An 8,350-nucleotide genomic window follows, 5' to 3' on the forward strand; every position below is an offset into this window, starting at 1 on the left:
TATGATTCATAAGTTAGAATTATGAAGTAGCAATGAAAATCATTTTATGGTTGGGGGTCACCACCCCATGAGGAACTGTGTTAAAGGGTAGCAGCCTCAGGAAGATTGGGAACCACTGCTCTAGAGAGTCAGGCTTTGATTTCCTCAGAAGGAAGATGGTAGAGAGGAAAAGGGAAGGGAGGGAAAGGGGCTTCCACTGCGTTCACACAAGCCATCCACATTACCAGAGGGGAAAGATAGGGGCCTTTTTGTCCAGACCTTTCATTCGCTGCCGTGACTAAACCTGGGTTTGGAGTCTATGGCCCAGTATGTTGAGGCTCCCTGGTTCTATGTCAGGAGCATCTCTCCATCAAGTGAAGGCTCTGAACTTTTCTGCATCTCACTGTGTTTTCCCAAGGGAACAAAGAAGAGAAAAACTGGGTTTTCTAAGCGAGCTTGCTTGCCCCACTGTGGGGCATGGCTATATTATTCCAAGAAAACAGGAGTAACACAAAAACCGACCCAGCGGTAGTCCATGCATGGGGAAATGCATTGGAAATGCTTACAATAGCAACATTTGCCTTTAAGCGTGTGCTCTGGTGACCGTTCTTTAGGCGACCTCTCCCATGGGATGGTTTTGGGATCTGCTTCCGTCATCAATTCAGGTGTGAAATTTGCCTGTTACGAGCCCTCCTTTCCCACTGCTGTGCAAAGTTGGGTTTTTTTGGCTTGGGTTGGGTTTTTTGTTATTGTTTTTGCCTATAGACAAGTGTGCAGAAATGGTTATGAAAAAAAAAGGTTTTGGGGGAAATTCTAAGTGTGGAAGTGGATGTGCACGTGATTCTTTTTCTGTGCTGGCTTCTAAGGTGAACTACTGGTCTAGAAACTAAAGGGACAAAGACTGCACTTTTATCCAGACATTGATGTCTTAGAGCATGGCAGAGCCACCCAAAGCAGGCCAGTTCATTTCACTGTAGGGATGTCCGTTTCCTCCAGGTTTACAGCGATTCCGAAGGGACACCAGTAGTCTACTGGAGGGCCTTAAGAACTCTTATTTGTTCCCAGGGTCTGTGCAATGCTGGTGGGGAACCTCAGCTGATATTCAAATGTAATGGAATTAGCACTTCTAAACAGCCCCAGATCCTGTCCCAAACTCAGAGAATTCCTTCTTGGTCAGTTTGTTCACCAATTTTGGAATCCCCCTGAGGTGTGGGGGTGCTAGGAGTGCTCGGGAGAGTTGTAGGCTTCCACTGCCCCTTCGTTCCCTGCCGTCCCACCCCTCTGGGTTTCTCAGTCCAGCCTGGCTATAATGATTATCTCTAAGATTTTGGCCCTTGAGATTCCTTAGATTCACTCAGTAGTGTTCCCCACACACACCCCTGCCCCCGAGAGTTAGGGTGCCTCACGGGGAACACCCCCTACCATGGCGCTCCTGGAAGTAGGGACAAGTACAGATAGCTCCTATGGGCAGACTCGCTACCTCCCTAAGTACCAATGGCATGTCTGCTCTTCATCTCCCAAGAAAGCTTGCTTTGAAAACTCCCAGTTGTCCAGTGGAAGCCCTGTGGAGGTCCCTCCTCCCCCGCAGAGAGCCTTCCTCTCTGCTGCCATCTGCACAGGGGGCACCTGATGAAAGTCCAGACTTCAAACTAATGAGAAAATTCCTCCACTTTCCGTATCTAGGGACCGACCCTCCTGAGACACAAGTCTTTGTGTCCAGCTTATCCCCAGCTGCTGCCATGATGAACAGACCAGCCCAAGGGAGCCTGGGGCAGCTCTACCCCCCCGCCAGGAAACTCGGTTATTAATACCGACAGGGAAAACAGTCCTGAAGAAATATTTAAGGACCAACTTGAATACAGCAGACCGCATTCTCTCCCGTGGGAGTTGCTAAAGATTTATGTTGGTTGCATGGCACAGGGAACGTGGCTTGTGTTTTCCTTTGCTATAGGAAAAGCAAAAGGCCTACAAATGAAACCTACCAACAAACTGTGGCTCCCCCACCCCTTTGGACTGTTTCAACAGTGAGCTGTTTCTAGTGCCATCTGCTTAGCTACCTTCTTTCCTAAAACAACCCTCCATTTGCCACCTTATCCCTCCTAAACTTGTGCTTCTTATGTAATTCTACTTGGCTCAGTCTGATGTTCGAGCACCTCCAAGTGTTCAGCCCACACTGTGGGCCAACCCACAACTCCCAGGAGGTTTAGGATGGTCCCAACCACTGAAGGATAACAAAGGGAGCTTCGTGGACTTCTGTGGCCAAGGGAAGTAAATTCTACCAGACCCGTGAAGGGCTTGAGACTCAAGCACCATTGATGAGTTCCCTATTCCTGCAATGGGCAGACCCAGTCAGCTCATGGTTCTGGGTAAACTCTGTTCCAGTCAGTCTTGCTGGCCCAGCTCAGTCTTTGGTCCTCTGTCTGGAAGAGTCAGCAGAGCTTGAGAATGCTCTGTAGTTGGTGAGGTTTGTCTGGGAGCTGTATCTTTTAGTCTGTGGGGGGTGACCGTGTGCATTACAGCTTAGCGGGAAGAGGGGGCTTCAGGGACCTCGGCCAGGCCTTGATCAACCCGTGACTGTGGGTAGCAAATGCTGCGACCAGGCCTGGGACCCTGTTGTAAAGCCTGCAGTGAGCTGTCAGATGGTTCTCTGCCAGGCCCCAACCTAACTCCCCTTCCAGGTTCCTGTACCACCATTCCATCTCTGCCCCAGAACCCCAGCACCCCAAATTGCCCAGAATTGCCTCTCTACCTTTGTTTTAGTTTTCGTTTTTGAGATGGGGCGTGACTGCATAGCCCAGGCTAGACTTGAACTTGCCATCACTCTGCCTTGGCCTCCCAAGTGCTGGGCTTATAGGCATTCACCACCACGGCTGCCACATCTAAGCTTTAACTTTCCTTTCCTCTGATCTGGTCAGGCTGTGGTAATTCATCCTTCACATCTCCACTGGGACTTTTCCCTTCCGCTAGGCTTCCTGCCCTGACAACATCCTGCTGAGCTTTGAATGTGAAATGATGTGTTCCAAGCCAGGCTGAGCTTTATCTTCCCAAAGAGGGCCAATAGCTGGGGACCCACATATTCAAATATTTAAATGTGGGGAATATTTACATTCACAACACACCCCATGCCCTCTCCCCCCCGCCACAGCACCCCACATTTTTGATCATGTGTCTCCCGCGTGGTTTGCAGGGCTGGCTGTCTTCCTCAGTGTCTTTGTCTAGAGCAGCCTTTCAGGGCCTGGTTGGTCACTGTGCAGTGGACTATGGGAGGCCATTCTCAAAATGGAAACTGACCAATAGGCCAGTGAGTAGCTCATGTATGTCCATTCAGAGCCTTTACTAACTCTGCTCCCTGGGTAGACGGGTGCCACCTTGCCACAGGGTGCCCAGAAACATGCTGATACTCAGGCTAAGGCAGGAATGCTAGCACCTATTGATGCCAGATAGATGCTTGCCCCCTGAGCTCCAGTTCTTAGTACTCCCCTTTGCTATCCTAGGCCCTCGTGGGAAAGTCATTGTATTCTCCAAAGCTTCTGAGGAGTCCAGCAATCGTTCTGATCAATCTGTACACACCATCTCATACGCTTTTCTCAGGAACACTGCACAGGCAATCTGAGGAAGCCCAGCTTTCAGACACGTACTCTTTAACAATGTTCAGAAAAATCCACACGAGTCTGTTAATTCTCCTATCTTGAGAGGGGTATTTCAGCAGCACTGAGGGATGGGAGAATGAACCTTACAACTGACGAAAAGCAGAATGGGTCCCGAAGGCCGAGGTTTTCAGACTGGGGGATTGCTCCCCTTCCCTGACTCACAGCGCTGTGTGCTTCCATCACACCAGCGAATAAGAAGTCCGGGAACTAGTCACGGCCCAGAAATAATCTGTTTTAGTTTGACCTTTTCTAGGGATAAATGCAATTTCCCTGAACACTGAATATTCTATTTAGTATGGGAATTTAGAGACCCTCTCCTCTGCCCTTGTTTTCCTGAAGCGGAGTCAACAGACTGCATTTTGAAACCAGGGCGAGGAAGAATCGCAGTGGTGGCGCATGCCTTTATCCCTGTACTGGGAGGCAGAGGCAGGCGGATCTCTGTGAGGTCGAGGCCAGCCTGGACTATAGAGTGAGTTCCAGGACAGCTAGGGCTGTTACACAAAGAAACCCTGCCTTGAAACACCCCCCCCCAAAAAAAAGAGAGAAAGAAAAAGAAGGAAGGAAGGGAGGAGGGAGGGAGGGAGGGAGGGAAGGAAGGAAGGAAGGAAGGAAAGAAGGAAGGAAGGAAAAGAAACCAAAGCAAACAAAAACAATCCCCACAGTAACCCTTAGCAGTAATAGTCCTTATCCTTGTTTTCTAGGTATCTCAGAGCTGCCTTGTGGGTGTTGGGAATTGAACCCTATCCTCTGGAAGAGCAGCCAGTGCTCTCAACTACTGAGCCATCTCTCCCAAAACATTCCTTCTTAAGGGGGTTAATAAGAATCCACTCTGAAATGCAAGCGTTTCCATTTGCAGAAGAGTGGCGGGAATCGAGAGGCAGGGGTGCTTCTGTTACAAACTCGGAGAGGGTTGGCTTACACACGTATCTGGTTATCGACCCTGGAGTTATTCAACCAGGCGCTGAGTCCCGCTTGGCAAATACCTGCTAAAGAAATCGTTCAGGTTTTGCAGCTACCATGGTTACTCAACAGTGCTTGACACAAAACAAAATAAAACAAAAATCCTTGTGGCACTCATTTTCGCGATGGCCAGCTGACCCCTTGTGGATCGATTTAGGATTGCAGTTTCTCATCCCTTCCACAAAAGGAACATTTTTCATGACAAAAATGGCATTGATAAATGCTGCCCTCTGCCTGGAGTTGCTTGCATTTATGCTAAGCTCATTTGTCGTCACATAAGTAGTTTGTGGAGAAAAATAAAGGCGCGATGACACTCCCTAACTAGACATTCTAGATGGAGAGAGAGAATAATAAAGTGTAGGGCCTGGAATGGTCATGCTGTCCTATAATGCCTGCATCAGGCAATCTGGAGTTTGAGGCAAGCTTGGGCTACCTAGCAAGTTCCAGGGCAGCCTCAGCCACATAGTGATGACCTGTTGACAGAGACTAGAGTCTCCAAAACTCTGAGATCCTGAGAATCAACAATGTAGCGTTAACAAAAACAAAACAAAACAGAGAGGGGGAGAGAATATTTTTAAAGCATGTTACAATTGGGCACATCACATGGAAATCTCAGATCATAAAGACAAACCATCCTTTAAATTTCCAGGAGGAAACTCAGCTGTGAAGGAGAATGCCGTTGACGTGTGTTCTCAGTAAGATGCCCATGCACCAAGGTAAAGAGGCTGATGACAGTGGCTTCGCCTCTTTACCTTGTAAGCTTTTAATCTGCTATTTGCTTCTTGGTTCAACTATCACAATGTCGAAAAGTGTAATGTCTAAAAGACATTAGAAAACGTTCAGGACCAAAGAAGGTTCACCACTCGAAGATCAGCTTTAATGAGAACACTGGAAATTTGCCAGGATACAAACGTCCCCTTGCAGTAAACACATTAGAAGGGCATTGTGTGCTTTGAGATCCCATAAGAGAAAAGAATGGGTAATTGGCTTCGAGGTTTACTGTCATTTAAGTGATAAAGGATACAAAATACATTGGCTACATTTTAGATAATATTAAGAAACCAGGCAAGATTGGTGATGGTCAAAAGGAAAATACTACAGTATTATAGAGAAAAACAGAAATATAAGTCATAATAAGCTATGAGTAAACCAAAACACTCTAATAGTGCTTTCATATTAAAAGAAATAAACTTGGTCTTCTCAGCAGATAGGAGAAAAGGAGGGGAAGTAAAAACTCAGTTGCCACCAATCTGAGGCTAGCCTGGGCTACACAGTGAATGTTAGATCAACCAGAGCTACATAGGAAGACTCTGACTCAAAATAAATATAAATGAATGGATAGATAAATAAAACAAATTCATAAATAAGTAAATCAGGAAACGGCAAATAATGAAGACAGTTTAGGTGCCCCAATGGTTGGGAAACCTATCAATAAAAAAAATCTAAGAGCAGTAACAAAAGCAAAAAGAATAAAACAAAAATCTGGCTTTGAAAGGACTAAGATAGAACTGGTTAATATAAAAGAGAAAGACAGAACTAATATACAGAGTAATGAAGAAGATACATCTGTAGCTGCAAAAGGAGCATTAACACAATAAAAAGGGTATCGTGTCAATAAAAATGAAATGTCACTGGACGATGGTAATACACACTTTTAATTTCAGCACTCGGGAGGCAGAGACAGGTGGTTCTCAGTGACTTCAACGCCAGTCTGGTCTAGGGCTTAATGTATAGTAGGAACCTTAGCCAATGAAATAAACTCAAAAAGAGGACACGTCAGTTTTGAAAAGAAAGAGAACAAAATGTTATTAAATACACCCTCAAAAAAATTTACATAGGCTGGGCAGTGGTGTGCAGGTCTTTAATCCCAGTACTCGGGAGGCAGAGGCAGGTGAATCTCTGTGAGTTCGAGGTAAGTCTGATCTACAAAGGTAGACTATAGTAGGAGTATAGTAGGAGGAGTTGCTTGTTGGTCCCCGTGGCCCAGAATAGAAATAACCACACAGGAACCGTATTCATTAAATCACTGCTTGGCCCGTTAGCTCTAACTTCTTATTGGCTAACTCTTACATCTTAATTTAATCTATTTCTATTAATCTGTATATTACCACAAGGTCATGGCCTACCAGCAAAGTTCCAGCATGTCTATCTCTGGTGGCTCCATAGTGGCTCCAGACTCTGCCCTTCTTTTTCCCAGCATTCAGTTCAGTCCTCCCCGCCTACCTAAGTGCTGCCCTATCAACAAGCCAAGGCAGTTTCTTTATTCGTTAATGGTAATCACAGCACACAGAGGAGACTCCCACATCACAGGACAGCTAGGGTTGTTACACAGAGAAACCCTGTCTCAAAAATCCAAAAAGAAAAAAAAAGAAAAAGGAAAAAAAAAGAAAAGAAAAAAGGGGAGGAAAGAAATTTACACAGTACAAACCCAGAGCCAATAGGTAAACTAGTAGGTCTACTAAGAAAGTATCCTGGTACTATTGTAAACTAGTAAAAAGTAATAAAATATAAGTTGCAATTTATGGCAATTAAAAATGATTAATACATTAATTAAGAATTAATTCTTGGCCAGGTGGTGGTGGTGCATGCTTTTAACCACAGCACTTGGGAGGCAGAAGCAGGTGAATCGCTGAGTTCAAGGTTTACAAAGCAAATTTCCAGAACAGCCAAGGCCACACAGAGAAAACCTGTCTCGAAATGCCAGAAAGAAGGAAAGAAAGAAAGAGAGAGAGAGAGAGAGAGAGAGAGAAGGAAGGAAGGAAGGAAAGAAGGAAGGAAGGAGAATTAATTATTAATAAAATATACAAAACCTGTATGGTAAAATTTGTTACTTGTAGTTTCTTCTTTGGCACAGTGGCTGCACCTTAATCCACTGCTATTTCAGCCACTGTGACTCTGCAGGTACCGGCTGGCTTCTCTGGCAGTGGCTCGGTGCGAATTCTTTTCCCACATGCCCTGGTTTTGCCGCTGCCGATAAAGGTAGCTTTAACAGAATCTCTATTGTTCTATTTATAAATAAAACCCCAGACTCAAAGGCTGGGGTGAAAACCTGCTAGCTCAGGGAGGTTGAGTAGCAACTAGCTAACCTTCTCTCATTACTGGTATCTCCCCAAAAGCACAACCTTCTCCTCTACCAAAACAGAAAAGGCTATACCACTCAAAAGCCCTCCCTACTACTTCCTGTACATCTTTTTCTCTCTCACAGATGCCCTCTGATGCTCTCTGATTACTTTCTACCAACTAGTTGTTAACTCAGCCTCCTGACTCAAGGTTCATTTTATTTCATTTGCGCACACAAGAGAGGAAGAAGAGAAGAGAGAGGAAACAAAAATAGAGCACATGGTAACCAAGAGACTAAGGAGAAACCAGGAACCGAGACCCCAGAGCCATAGCCACAAGGCTAAGTTTACAAGGGAAAGAGAAGCTGGGAGAGAGAAAGCCCAGACCCTGGGCTGGAGAGGTTTAGGGTAGGGGGCAGGGTGAGAAATACTGGAAAGTACCACAAGTACTGAGTGAAACTTCCTCTCTTGGGTTGTCCTGTCCCATCCACCCCGTGTCATGTGCCTGTCCCCCTCCCATGGCCCTTTCAGTCTGCTGGCCCGGTTCAGCCTTGACCCTTCCAGATGACTGTAGCTGTTCTCTCCCTCATATCTACAATAAAACCTTCTCTTTCATCATTACCTTGGAGCAATCATGGCCTCATTTTCATTCACTGCGCAGCCCAGGCTGACCTCAAATTCTCAGTCCCCCTCAGTGGCTAA

The sequence above is a fragment of the Microtus oregoni genome, unplaced genomic scaffold (assembly GCF_018167655.1).
Source record: "Microtus oregoni isolate MIOR12 unplaced genomic scaffold, Mior012 000013F_ref0000133, whole genome shotgun sequence".
Taxonomy (NCBI): domain Eukaryota; kingdom Metazoa; phylum Chordata; class Mammalia; order Rodentia; family Cricetidae; genus Microtus; species Microtus oregoni.